Source organism: Giraffa tippelskirchi, chromosome 12, assembly GCF_054371585.1.
Source record: "Giraffa tippelskirchi isolate mGirTip1 chromosome 12, T2T-mGirTip1v1.2.pri, whole genome shotgun sequence".
Lineage (NCBI taxonomy): Eukaryota > Metazoa > Chordata > Mammalia > Artiodactyla > Giraffidae > Giraffa > Giraffa tippelskirchi.
Genome location: NC_137286.1, coordinates 103,491,995 through 103,507,322, shown reverse-complemented (window position 1 = coordinate 103,507,322; position 15,328 = coordinate 103,491,995). Strand labels below are relative to the sequence as shown.

The following is a 15,328-nucleotide window of genomic DNA, read 5'->3' as shown; positions in this document are numbered from 1 at the left end:
GGGTCCCACAGACGAGAGGGCCCACAGCCAGGAACTGGAGGCGATCTCTCAGTGCTGAGGGTTGTCTCCTACAGACAGCCGGCCAAAAGCCAGGCCCCTCCAACCTGTGCCCTCTGCAAGGCTGCGGTTGATGCCCTGGCCAGAGGTCAGTTCTCATCAGAGCCTCACCTGGCAGTGGATCTGCTCGGTGACAAGCGCATTTCCTGTGAACTTTGTGACGATCTTCAGTTCTGAAGCTCTACATTTGTCACAATTTGTGCAGTGTTTGCCCCTTGAGTTTTGCCATCATTCCGTCTCTTGAGTTTAAAGAAACACTGATTCTGGAACCCCAGGATACAACAGAGAGATCGACGTTCAGCCTGCAGGAGGACCACGGTGCCCTGCTCTGCCTGAGATGGTGTGGGCCAGGTGTCAGCATACCTTTCAGTCCCAAAGGGCCCCAGGTGAGACGAGAACAGGCCCCGCAGCCTTGTGTTCACATTCTACACCTTATGTCATTATCTTCCCAAGCACAACTGCACCTTTAATTCTTTTCAGTTTGCTCCAACTGAACACATTACACATCTCTATCTATTACCGTTAACATTTTGCTGGACTTTGCCCAGATTAATGATTTCTTTGGTAAAGAAGTTCAGCGTGCAGATCAAAATATAACATTTAAGCTGCAGACACATTCAACAGAGCTTTCCTTAGTTTACATCAAATGGAGGAAGATTAATTTCTATAACGCTGATACATCTGATATTTCTACCACAGGAATAAGGTTCCTCCAGCTTGCGCTACACACGTGTATAAAATTGTTTCTCAAACAGTTGTTCTTAGGTAAAAATTTAATGTCAGAAACTTCTTTAGAAAGGCAGAGCTTTCCTACAGCAATTCCATACACCCAACTGAAGTCACTCAATCGTGTCCGACTCTCTGCGACCCCATGAACTGTAGCCTACAGGGCCCCTCTGTCCATTGGATTGTCCAGGCAAGGGTACTGGAGTGGGTTGCCGTTTCCTTCTCCAGGGGATCTTCCCGGCCAGGGATCAAACCCAGGTCTCCTGCATTGCAGGCAGACACTTTACCATCTGAGCCACCAGGGAAGCCCTAGGCCCACTTTAAATTATTTTATGTGGTACGTGCGTGCTAAGTCTCTTCATTTGTGTCCACCTCTTTGCGACCCCTGGTGGACTGCAGCCCACCAGGCTCCTCTGTGCATGGAGTTCTCCAGGTAAGAATACTGGAGTGAACTGCCATGCCCTCCTCCAGCGGATCTTAGGATATATATAAATGCAGGTGAAGTCACACACAGGTCCTATGTTGTACATGATAGACAGCATTAGAAAACTGCCATAGCTTGTCACAGGTGAGAAATGGATTTGTCAGGTCAAAGGAAGCCCTGATTTTGAGATGATCCATCAGAATCTGCCCACTTAGAATTCCTTTACTGAACACATAACTTTTAATCGAAAGGTTAATTTCTCCCACTAGAACCTAAACTAAGAAAGAGCTAAGTATAACTCAGAACCACCAAAGAGAGATGGCCCTACCCCCCCGCGGCAAGTGCTCTGACGCCTCAGACTTTCCAGCCGCCTATGATGCCTGACACCAAGCGACTCCACCATGTCCTGGGCAGACCCTTCCCAGGGTCTGTCCCTCCCTTTCCACTCACCCCAAAACTGCCTGAATTTTGACTGAGGATTTCCACCTGCAATAAGAAGGTAATGTGCAGACAGGTCAAGCAAGGTACTACTATGTTATTAAAATTTACCTTACTGATACAGGGAATTCATAATTTGATTGAGTATACAGTCAGCCATGAAAACATAGGGTTCCTCGAAGACTACTAAAGAGTTGAAGAAGGGAGCTAACGTTTACTGAACCAGACCCCTGATATGCTGTCTCATTTACTCCTCCTAGTAGCCTCGTGCGTGTGTGCTCAGCCGCTTAGCTGTGTCTGACTCTTTGCAACCCCATGGACTCGAGCCCACCAGGCTCCTCTGTCCATGGGATTTCCTGGGCAAGAACACTGGAGTGGGCTGTCATTTCCTTCTCCAGGGGATCTTCCCAAGCCAGGGATCGAATTCACATCTCCTACATAGCCAGGTGGGTGTTTTACCACTGAGCCACCAGCGAGCCCCCCAGTAACCTCAGAGCAGTGCTTCTGGACAAGTGGTTGAGTGAGACAGTTATAAACCAAGACTCTGGACCCAGACTCGAGGGATCTGTACCCTAGGTCTGCATAACGGTGGGTAAACTCCTTCAGCTTTTTGTACCTCAGTTTGCTTCCCTGGTGGCTCAGCTGGTAAAGAATCCGCCTGCAATGCAGGAGATCTGGATTTGATCCCTGGGTTGGGAATATTCCCTGGAGAAAGGCACGGCTACCCACTCCAGTATTCTGGCCTGGAGAATTCCATGGACTGTATAGTCCATGGGGTCACAAAGAGTTGGACACGACTGAGTGACTTTTACTTTCAGTTTTCCCATCGGTAAAGGACGACAACAGCTCCCCACGGAGCTACCGTGAAAACTAATGGATTCATGTATGCAAAGGGCTTAGAATAATGACAAGCATGCAGTCAGCACTACCCAGCTGTTACACACATTATGTGGGGCCCACTTTATACAGAAAATAAACTCAAGGGGTGAAGGCAACAGGCCCACAGCTGTAACTAATACATGGCAGAGGGGAAAGCCCAATACAGGTCACATCACAGAGCTCCCCCTCCTCATCACACCCCCTCCCCAATGTCAGGTCCGCCTCAGGTCACTATGGAAGTGCAAGACCTTCCCCAGTGAGTCTTCTTGAAAAACAACAGGTGGCAAAAACATGAGACGCTGAATCCTACCTTCCCAGGTGGCAACAGCAGCCCCTCTGCATGAACCACATGTCATAATGTGGCTGAACCACAGCAACACTCTGGCTAAAGCAGGCCTTGTCCGTTTGGCTAAGGAACTGAATTATATACACTGTTTCCATGGGAGAGTCTGAGCACCAATCGACTGACTTTCAAAAAGACCTTTGGAAGTCAGTCTGTTGGCTGGAGACTTCTGCGTAACCACTCTCTTCCAATGCTTGCCATTCCAGTTTGGCAGCTTTTCAGAAGGAAGGACAAATTAATAATAACATACACTAGCTCCCATAGAGCTTCCATCTAAACCACGATGCTGAAGGAGTTCATTCAGAATCTGCTCATCCCTATGAAATATCGGGACCTCAGATTTAGCTCCCCTGCACCATGTACTTACTGTAAAGGGCCGGTTGTCAAAAGGTTCTTTTTAAACTCCAAAACTGTCAATCTGTAACACCAAACTCTGGTTGTCAGTAGAAAGAATGAGAAACAACAAAAATAAATATATTTTGGTTTCGAAGACATCAGAGAATAGAAAGATACAAGAGCAAATAAAACGTCTGCTATGAGAGCACTAGCATTAATAATTAACTCAATTACCCACAAGATGGGAAGAGCATATTTAATAACACAAATTGTGTTTTAAAAATCATGTCTGCCATGTATGGAAAAGACCAGGAGAGATACAAAAACATGTTATCAAATACGAGTAAATGATTAATGGGTCACTGGTGACTTTTGGCTTCTTTACACATTGCTGTCCATCACATTTTTTTTCCTTTTATAATCAGTAAGACAGTAAAATTTCTTAGTAAGTATCCATGTAACTAAAAGAAAACATCACACATCTGTGAAAGACTTGGGAGTGGGAAGCTGGCTAGAAGGTAGCAAATGATCAATCACAAAGGAAAAAAAAAAAATCGCACAGCTAGCCAACTACATCCACTTCCAGAAAATGTCAGCCACCATTGGTTTAATGCAATATTAAGTGTCCACCACTGCAGAGGTCAATCTTGGCTAGCAAGTGGCATTAGAGGTATTTACACTAGTTAGTTTAAAAGACACTTAAACTGGTTGTTCCCCCCTCACCACCAAAAAACTACAGCTCTTTAAGTCCCTATCTGATTTCTGAAAGGACTGAGATGGCAATGTTCCTTTAAGCCATCTGTTATGAACTGAACTGTGGTCCCTCCCCGCGGCACCCCCCGCAAAAAAGATGTATGTAAGACAATTCACAGCAGCGTGGATTGTGACCTTATTTAAAAACTGGGTCTTTACAGAAGTAATCAAGCTAGAATGAGGTCACTAAGGTGAACTCCAATTCAGTATGACTGGTGTCCTTATAAAAAGGGGAATTGAGACAAAGACACGCACAGAGGAAAAACAATGTGAAGGGACACAGGGGAAGGTGGCCATCGACAAGCCATGGGACACTTGAGGCTCAAGATTCCAAGTGAGGCTCTCAGATGCTGGCGGCGGGGCGGGGAGCCTGGCACCTTCCAAGGGGGCAGTACACTGTCAAGACAGTGGACTTGGACTCTGGCCTCCAGACTGTAAGACAATAAATTTCCCTTGTTCTAAGCCATTCAGTTTGCAGCTCCTGTTACAGAAGCCCTAGGAAGCTAATACACCATCCAATAAGCATGCAGGACACCCTCAAGAGCACTGCCTTTCCAAAGAGCTCACACCAAGCAATTTCATCTGTAGCATAAATACTCAGCAAGGCTAGTCTAAAGGCATGCCAATTTACAACTCATGAAAGGAATTCATACTATCATTTCATTTTAGTTTGCTTCCAATTTTCTTATGAATGTCTTCTGTGAGAATGTTTGTAATATTTAACTACAGCAATATATTCTTGGTTGAGACACAATGATTTTGAATGAATTTAATCACTCTGGCCTATGAAGTTGATATATCATAACTGAGATGTACCCCCCTAAAAAAAAACCAAACTTCCAACTGAATGGTATAGGCATTTAACATAAACCCCAATTTAAGAATCTATAGGTCATAAATACACAGACCCACAACCAGGCACATGATAGTGAAAATGCTGAAAGTCAAAGACAAGGAGAAAAAATTCAGAGCAGCGTGAGAGAAAGGACAAGTCACTTAAGAAGGGATGCCAGTAAGACTGACAGCTGACTTCTCAGCAGGAGCAAGGCTGAGGAGGTGGAGTAACGCATTCAAAGTGCTCCCTTTTAAAATCTTGATAGTTCAAAACAATTTATGCAACCTCAGAGGCATATCTACCACCCAATGTCTAACACATGGGGGAGAGATGGGAGGACGAGAGAGAGGGGCAGCCACCCCGCCTCGAAAGTACCACAGAGATGACCCTGCTCATCACTAACACAACGCACAGGGGTGGTATAAAAACCACAGCGCAGTTCCAGGAGCGAAAAGGAGAGAAGATGACATCTGGGGTGAAACACTGCAACCACGGGTGAGAGGCGGGGGGACACACGAGGGGCAGCCACGCCACCTCGAAAGGACAAAGATAAAAACAAACCACAAGCAGGGATGAGAAAAGGTCAGAGAGTCCACGTACGTCTTTTCAGTCGAAAAGGGCAATGTGTGAGTGCCTTCCAACAAGAAGACAACAAGGCAGATTTGCAAGCGTGGTCACGGGGCGAGGGCTGGATTTTCACAGGGAAAACCCACCAGAGAGCTCACAGGTGCCTCCCCCTAGGTTTCTCCTGCTGGGCTGACCCACGCCCCCAGGGCACCTGCTTAACCAGGAAGGGGAACCGTCCTGTGGGCTAGCTGCGTCCCCGAGGAGGGAGACATAAGCCTCCTTTGATTTAAAATATGCAGCAAAAACAAATGAAACTCACTAGTAAACTAGAGAAACTAGTCTCAGAAAAAAAAAAAGATGAACTGTCTTTTTAAAGAATGACATGCAAATTAACGAAAACAAAAATAATAAATTTGCCTAGCAGAGGTCGTTAATACAGTATCTGGGGTTTCGTTTTTGATCAACTGTATCTAGTTCTGAGCCTTTGACATTTCAAAACTGTTCCGACTTCTGTTCACCTTTAGTAACCCCGATTCCCTCCAGGGGACATGGAGAACACTTGATTTCCATTCCTCGCCTGCTCCTGGATGAACCAAAGCCGCGTCATTCACGGCCAAAGTCTGAAACCGTCTAAACATGCTGTCTTGTTCTGGAGAAACCAGAACACCCTTCCTCTGCTATTTCAAGACACATCTTCCTCGTGCAAACTTCAAAGTACCAACTGCTACCCCAAGGTACCACCTTGATCACCCTGCAGAAGAGCACCTGCGTGAAGCAGATTAAACACCAGGGAATCGTCCCAACATCAGGGAAAGCAAACAAACCAAAAAAACAAAACAAAACAAAAAAACTGTGGAACAACATTCTAGGGAAAAAAGAAAAAAAAAAATTCTTCAAAATGACAGTGGCTGGCTTTCTGGACTGAGGTTCAGAGCAGAGAAAATGTTTTTGTCTACAGGATCTCACATTATAACATATTTTCCACTCCAGAGAATAAGGGGCTCTCATTTTCTTCTTTCCTTGCCCCCAGGACTTACTCCACCGCTTCCTTTCTTTGTGCCCTGATGGGCTCTCTTTCTGCAATCCTAATTTGAAAGAATTACTAAAGAATTACTCTTTTCAGGCATTCCTGAAAAACCCAGGTGGAAGAATACTATAGAGGTTAACACGATTGAGTCACTATAATTTTAGACCTTAAAAAAAAAAAATGTCACTAAAAGGAAATGACAAGAAGTTAGCTGACATCACAAGCAAACTGCTCCCTCACAGCACAAATAATTTGGCAAAGACCTGCATGTTGTAGGAGAACCAAGCTCACAGATATCTCATTAGAAAAAGAAAAAAAAACTCTGTGAACCATAAATTCCTAACACCTCAAAAAGACTTTTTTTATGAAAAAAAAACCTAAAACTGTGCTTCATCAGTGACCTGAGCACCGCAAGACCACGATCACTAAAATACTCATTTTCAAACTCTGCACTGACCTCTACTTCGTCAAAGGGAACCTGGGAGCCCACGCGGCAGGACGCGCCCCGCCCTCTGCCCCTGAGGACGAATGCCCACCACCAACCACCACGGGGATCTCCATTTATGTTTCCAGCACAAAGAAAGCAGTTCCATGTGGATCATCTCCCTTCATGGGCATTCTCTCATTGATCTAATGGGGAGGATGATTCCATCTCACTGTAAGTGGTCCATCCAAATACACACAATTAGTAAGTGGAGTGGGACTCAAAGCTACACACACACACACACACACACACACACACACACACACACACACACACACACACACACACACACACACACACACACACAGAAAGCTTAGAAATTAGGGACAAAGAAATTCCCAAATTCTTGTTTAAAAAGGAAAGAAAAACAATTTTATCTCAACCATGAAAGAGGCAACATAATTGCCTTGTAGATACCGTCACGGACTAGGGAGTCAAGAAACATGGATCTCACCCCTAGTCGCTTTGGGGAAGACTTGAAGCTTGTTTTTGTACTCTGTGAAAGTGGGGCTAATATTCCCTGAGCTTTCCTCGCTCTGAAAAGGATCTTCAAGATGACAGATGTGAGAAGGAGTACGAGGCTAACAAAAAAAGGACTAAACGATCTTAAAATACCTAGAAAAGCTACCTGTACATTAAGTTCTTAGAGGTGGTGACAGTATTGTGCTATTGTTATATACACTGTCCTTTTGTTTTACAAAGGTTTGTTTTTAAGCAATATTTTGTTCTTTATGTTATCTGATAGTTCCTTCACTATAATACAGATGAATTTAATCCATTTAGATTTATTATACTTAATAAAACAACTTATTTCTTCAATTTTACTTTGGTTTTCTGTTTATCTTCTTCTTTTTTTTTTTTAATCTTATCTTTCCTATTTTCCTGCCCTCAGAATTTGAGTGATAAAAGTTTCAGCTAGTTTGGAAGCAAGAAAATTCATTTCTTATGTAGGTATATATTTAGCCTTAATTTTTACCATGCATATACAAATTTAAATTTTCTAACACTGTTTTTAGGGAGGTTTTTTGGATAGGGGACAAGATTTGAAACAAGTTTTTAACTACCATTAAATAGTCCCTTCTACTTCATCATGTTATTGTCACCATCTTTTTTTATATACAACTTTTTAACAATCAATGCAGTAAAATTTACCAACATACCTTTATCAATTCCACTGCACCTTTATCCCAACTCTCCTCTGAACTTACACCTTCTTAGGATAAATGCAGATCCCAGGAGGCTGCAGCTCTGGGATCACCACTGGAATCCCCTCTCTTCCTGCCCACACAATGACTGACTTCCTTGCACTAAATTCAACCCTGAATATTCACTGGAAGGACTGATGCTGAAACTGAAGCTCCAATACTTTGGCCACCTGATGCAAAGAGCCGACTCACTGGAAAAGACCCTGATGCTGGGAAAGACTGAGGGCAAGAGAAGGGGGCGGCAGGGGATGAGATGGTTCCATAGCATCACTGACTCAATGGACATGAATTTGAGCAAATTCCGGGAGATACCGGAGGACAGGGAAGCCTGGCGTGCTGCAGTCCATGGGATCGCAAGGAGTCGGACACAACTGAGCGACTGAACAACAGCAACAGCACCAAGTTCCGATCTCTTCCGAGAGGTTTCCTCCTGAAGCCCTCATCTCTCTCCCAGGGAGAAATGACCACTTCTTCTTTCACACACTGATTATTACTCACTCCTGATGTGCTGTATACGTCTGGCCTCCTTCCCAACCTCTTTCATCGTGGCACACACAGACAGTGAATACTAAGTGTGGAGCCCACAGGAACATACAGGTAAGACTATTCTCATGCGTACTTGTCTGCTGAGTCGCTTCAGTCGTGTCCGACTCTTTGTGGCCCCCTGGACTGTAGCCCACCAGGCTCCTCTGTCCATGGGATTCTCCAGGCAAGAATACTGGAGTGGGTTGCCATTTCCTTCTCCAGGAGATCTTCCCGACCCAGGGACTGAACCCACGTCTCTTATGTCTCCTGCACTGGCAGGCTGGTTTTTTTCTGTATGCAATTGGTCAAGGGTCTCTGGTCAATCCAGACAGCTCCTGGTTGCCCAGAAGCCAAGAGGATTTCTCTCTGGGCACAACTATGACCTATTCGGGACACAATGAACGGGAAGCTCTTATGAGACCAGAGCTCATCACACTCATCTCCGTATTCTCAGTACCGCGTGCACCCTGACAGCATGCAGGTCCCCGTGAATACCTCCTCAAAGCACTTATGAAGAAAAGGCACTCTTTACGAGGGGGGGTGGGGAGGTGGGCGGGGAAGAACACATCTCTATTAGCTTAAAAAGAATAAATCCATCACGCCTTCCATGAAAAGCATTTACACACTTAGTATCAGGAAGAAGCCTGGCTTAGGTCACTGAAAGAAAAAGCACTAAAATAAAATCAAAGGCAACAATATTCTAACTCCTTTAAAATATACCATGATGAGACCACTATTCACAAGTAGGAAATGCAGGGTCGGTCCCTGAACCTATGAAGCATTTCAATAAGAACATCTGTCAGTTGGCACTGGAAAAACATCCACTTCTTGTTCTGAGCTGGAAACAAATTTTTACTGGCCTGCAGCTTTCAATGTGTGGATTATTACAGACGGAGGTCCTAAGCAAGCTTCAGCATCATTCTGTAGACGTCACACAACTCTGAGAAAAAGCTGATCTTTCTTTGGAAGCCACAGCAGCAAAGGATAAGCCAGTGAACACACAGGATTATGAAGACCCACAGCCACTCACAAAATTACATTCTGTATTAAATATCATGTACTTCACACCATCACAAATTTCTTCTTGATTTGAGTACTTCTGGGAAAGTAGACTTCAGGGTTTTTTCTTCCAAGATGAATTATGTATACAAACCATCTCTCTCATCTCCTTCTAATAAAAATTCTGTGCATAAGGTTTTAAATGATGATGACTTCTATATGGGTATTTTCAACAGTACTGGGTCTCTGGATTATTGATTCAGTATCCCATATAACTCACCGTTATACCTAGCATTTACCTTTTTCTTCCAACACAAAGCATTTTACAGATATTTCAACAATCCTCTTGGAAAAGCAGGTTCAGTAACTGCACCGCAGGCCAACAAGAGGTATTACCCTGGTAGGGGACCGAGGCAGGAAGGAATCAAGTGCAACCATGTGGCCCCAGGAAAGAACAGGAAAATCCAAAAGGAAATAAGGCCTGAAGCTGACTTTAAAACACAAACTTCATTCTACCAATGATGACAAGTTGGTGTGCTTTTTTTCAGTATAAAAAATAAGAATTTTCTTATCTAAACTTCTCAAACATGTTTGAGAATGTCGCAAATTTAGAACACTTTTATTCCCAGACAAAAGCAGTAGTTCCCACAAACTACTCAAAACGGGAAAAAAGACAATCCATGTTCTTAGTTTGAATATTATGATCTAACCCACTTAACTTCAAAATAAATGTGTGCTTTCTCAGAAGCATATACTATTAATAAACTCGTGTTTCTTATGATGAAAAGGAACTAAAATAACTGCATTTTATTTAAAAGACTTCCATTTGGTTACTAGTATTTGCCAACCTGACATTAACTAGAAGTGCCAATGAATCCTTACCTCATGGAGGGGAGCAAACCACTTTACGAAGGTAATAATAATAACTACAAACACAATAGATGATTAATCATGGGCCAGTACCATTCTAGAACCCGATCAAGTGGATGTTATTTCACCCCCATTTTACAGATAAGAAAACCATGGTACAGAGAACTAATTTGTCTAAGATCACACTCACACCCATGAAAATAAATGTGGAATCTCAAAAAGGGCCTGTGCCTACTCAGTCGCTCAGTCGTGTCCGACTCTTTCCAACCCCATGGATGGAAAGGCTCCTTTGTCCATGAGATTCCTTACCATCTGAGCCACCAAGGAAGCCCTCAAAAAGGGCAGCAATTCAAAAATCTTACTTTAAAAAATGGTATCGGAAAAGGAAAATGTCAAAAATAAGTAAACAGCTATGTGGATTGAGCCCCTTAATGAATAAAATGGTGATATCGCTAACCTCCACTAAATGCTTTTGAAAGAAGAAACATTTACTTTGGACCATAATTTTCCATAAATTCCACAACATATTTTTTAAAAACGAGCAAACTAGGTATAATCCATATTTAACTATATCTAATTCCATGCTCTTCATATTATTTAAAACATGATCAGATGCAACCTACTGAACGGGAGAAACTACTATAAATCATATATCTGATAAGGGACTAAAATCCAAAATATATGAAAGAACTAATACAAATCAATAGCAAAAAACCAATCTGATTACAAACAAGGCAGATCTCAACAGACATCTTTTGAAAAAAACACATACACATTGCCAACAGTTACATGAAAAGATACTCTACATCATTAATCATCAGGGAAATACAAATCAAAACCACAAGGAGGTAGCACCTCACACCTGTTACAATGTGTCAAAAAGACAAAAAATAACAAGTGTTGGTGGGGATGTGGAGAAAAGAGAATCCTGCTCACTGTTGGCAGGAATGTAAGTTGATACAGCAACTATGGAAAACAATATGGAGGCTCCTCAAAAAATTAAAAATAGAACTACCATATGATCCAGCAATTCCTCTTCTGGATATTTATCACATAAAATGAGAACAGTAATTCAAAAAGATAAATGGACCCCTATGTTCAGTGCAGCACTATTTACAATAGCCAAGATTTAGAAAAAACAACCTAAATCTCATCAATGCATGAATGAATAAAGAACATGAGGTATATGTATACAATGGAATGTTACTCAACCACCAAAAAAATAATCTTGCCATTTCCAACAACATGAATGGATATTACCATTATTACGCTAAGTGAAATAAGTCAAAGACAAATACCATATAAGCTCACTTATACTGGCATCTTAAAAAAAAAAAAAGGCTCACAGATACAGAAAACAAGAGTGGTGGTTGCCAGAGGCGACAAGGGTGGAGTGTGGAGAGGATTGAGTGAAGGGGGTCAAAAAAGTAACAGTAAAATTAATTAATTAAACATGATTAACATTCCCAAAATGATGAAATCAACAGTCATTTATAAATTCTAAAAGGATCAGAGAATACTGAGTTTTAGATCTAGAAGGAAACAAACACAGAAGGAATATTTATTAGTGTCTAGTCCAACCCCTTATTTTACAGATGAGAAAAATGCACTTGGAAAGTTTTAAGAGACTTTCCCATATGCGCTGATCTAAATGTCAAAAGCTGGACTAGAGTTTTCCTTCTGGTTCAACTGCTCTTTTTAATTATACCATGCGGTAGGACACATTATAAAATATTATATTAAGCTTTTAGAACAGAGGTACTGAGAGAGAAATCAAAACAAAATCAAATTGTTTAAATCTAAAAAATGAAGATTTCTGGAAACGAATTAATGCTAAATAAACAAATGCTTACATAATCTTTCTGGAGACAGTAAAACTTTCAGGAAAGCTTCAGTAAATCTGACTTTAAAGGGAGGCTGGTCGCTCAGTGGTAAAGAATCTGCCTGCCAATACAGGAGACACAGGTTCGAGGGCTCGACTCCTGATGGTGGAAGATCTCACGTGCCTCAGGCAACTAAAGCCCATGCACCACAACTTCTGAGTTGTGGCTTCGCAACAAGAGAAGCCACCACAATGAGAAGTCTGTGCGGCACAACTAGAGAAAGCCCTCGGGCAGCAACAAAGACCCGGCGCAGCCAAAAATAAATAATTTTTTTTAAAAAAGGACAAAACAAGCTCTGGGAGGTAAAATAAATTATTTTCTGCTGCCTTCAGAGTTTCCAAACTCTTTTTAATAGAATATTTTCCAAATTTTATATAATGAGAATATTAATTTTTTTATGTCCAGTATGTATTCTGGCCAAATTCAAAAGATCAGCTGGCTTAAATACAACTTATTCTAAACGATTTATCCACTAAGGTCCCCAAACTCATGTTCAAACATTCCCTATCCAACCATTTATATGACAGAAAACTCCTTATTTTTGAAGTTTTCATCCCTCCTAAGTTAACATTAATAACAACAAAATTAGAAAACCAATAGCAACTCACTTTAAATATTCCTGCCACAGAAACACGAATTTTACTACTAAAATATAGATAAAAATTAATTAAATATTTCGCTAATAAAAGAACTACATCCACCCTTCCCTGGTGGCTCAGATGGTAAAGAATCTGCCTGCAATGCAGGAGACCTGGGTTCCATCCCTGGGTTGGGAAGATCCCCTGGAGAAGGGAATGGGAACCCACTCCAGTCTTCTTGCCTGGAGAATCGCCATGGGCACAGGGTTGCAGAGTCAGACATGACTGAGCAACTAAGCACAGCACATCCACCCTATTTCCTGAGAAGGAACACAGAATGTTATTATTTAATAGAATATTCAGACTACAAAAAGAGCCTACCCCCCATCCTCATCCCCCATGAACAAGGCACCATGCAGGAGTGACCCCAGTGAGACTCAATAGGAAAAGACAGGTAACCAGTCTCACCTGTGACTTTCCTGCAGTAAGTACAGTCAGTTTCAAGATTCCCACACCTTTTTTGAAGCAAACCTGTCAGACACCAAGCTGCAGACTGTGGTCTTGACTCAGCGGTCCCATGTTCCAGGGGACCTAGCTGACCCCAGGGACTGGGGACAGGCAAGGAGCCAGGCCACCCCACCGCCTACCACCTTCCTTTGCAACAACTTCTCCTTTATTCAAGCCCTGGCCCACACCCCCTCCCCAGCCAGGACTCCTACAACCCAAATAAGCCTAGATGCCTCTCACATCCCTGGAGCCTCCACCACTGTGCTTCCTGACAGCCCAGACCCGCGTAGTCACCTGGTCCCGGCCGCTACAAGCTGCTCTACAACTTCACTTCGATTTCAAAATGCAGGCCGCCCCTCTACATGCATTTGTCACTTTCCCATTATTTCACCATGATGAAGTATAATATTAAATATTAGGTAGCTACTCTGTGCCAGGCCCTCAAGTCAGAAGCTACTTTGGTAGCAAAACAAGCACCATGTGATACTGAAATTACTTCCTGGACATCATAAGTAAGAGGGGTTTCTAGAGGCACCCTGCAGATGGATTCCCTGCAGCCTAAAAGCAATCCCTCATTCAATCAGGCTGTAACATTGACTTAAGAGCAACAAACTTGACTGACATCCCCATGCCAGCAGAACAGTGATCCAGGAGAAAACACTTCGGAAGAGATTCGCTTTTAACAGGTACTTAATCCAATCAAGGGACTGCTGATTTGCCCAAGTGCCTTATGTTGAAATAAAATAGATGAAATAAAATTCTGTCAACTTTATTATTTATAGAATAAAATGCCAACTCATTATACACGTTTTCACAGCTGCTGATTCTCGGAGAGATCCAGCCCCCTCCTCCCACCACCCAACACACAATCTCAATCTCAGCCACGTTTAGCCAAACTCACTCCCCCCAGACATTGCCATGCGACGGGAGGGACCCGGAGAAACTGTGACTGTCCGCAAAAGGTAGTGCTCTACCAAACTGCACAAATAAACAACAGTCCCTCTGCTTAAGGCCTTCACAATCTATTGTAATAAGGCAATAAGAGAAAACTTTACAACACAGCTCGTGTGGGAAGTATCACTGAGATTACAAAAATGCTGTGAAAAGACATGAGTGGGAATGAAGGCTGGGGATGGACAGGTGTAAGATTATTCAAGTAAAGCTACCTGCTTGAGAGAGAGCTCTGAATGAGCCAGAAATCCACAAAGGCACACAGGTAAATACTTTGCTTTTCTTGGTTGTCAACTTGGTGATATCTCAAAAGATAGGCTGAAGTGCTCCTTAAGCAAAAGATCGCAGGCTACTTTGAGATTATCAGCCCTATCTTGGACAGCATCAGAGCTTTTATTCAAATATGAACACTGACACACCCAATTTTAACACTGCTTCAGGAGCAATCTCATTTGGCTGAGCACTGATGTTTCTGTATCTGCCAACAATACACACATCATACCACATGCAATTAATACACCAGAGCAGAAGCCCTAGAAAGAACTCTAGAGTATAGGGTTCTTGAGATCAAGATCCCACTTACTCAGTGTTTGACGTGGCAAATTGCTCTGCCTCATTTTCTTAATGTGACTAGGGCATCTATTAATTCGTTGACGTGAATGACGCTTGTTTCCCTTAACTAGAAGGTAAACAACCGTGAAAGCAAGAGTCCCACTTGCCCGCTGCTGTATCCCCAGCACTCAGCACACCCTCCTGCACAAAATAGGTGCTAATTGTATACCTGAAATACTGGAGTGGATGAGCAGTCAGTAAAGACCGACACATCTCTCCAGAAACTCTAGACTATGACAGGGAACCATGACCCGGCAATCTGTGCAGGCTCAGCAATCTGGCGAGATTATCATTTTCAAAGACTTAATTATCACATTCCTTCTGAAACG

General features: G+C 42.7%; 1 protein-coding gene across 2 annotated transcripts in view; it reads right to left on the bottom strand.

Annotated features, from left to right (window-relative positions):
• USP12 (ubiquitin specific peptidase 12) overlaps positions 1-15,328 on the bottom strand; it is a 56,568-nt gene that overhangs the window by 39,652 nt on the left and 1,588 nt on the right. The gene's annotated exons all lie outside the window — the stretch shown is intronic.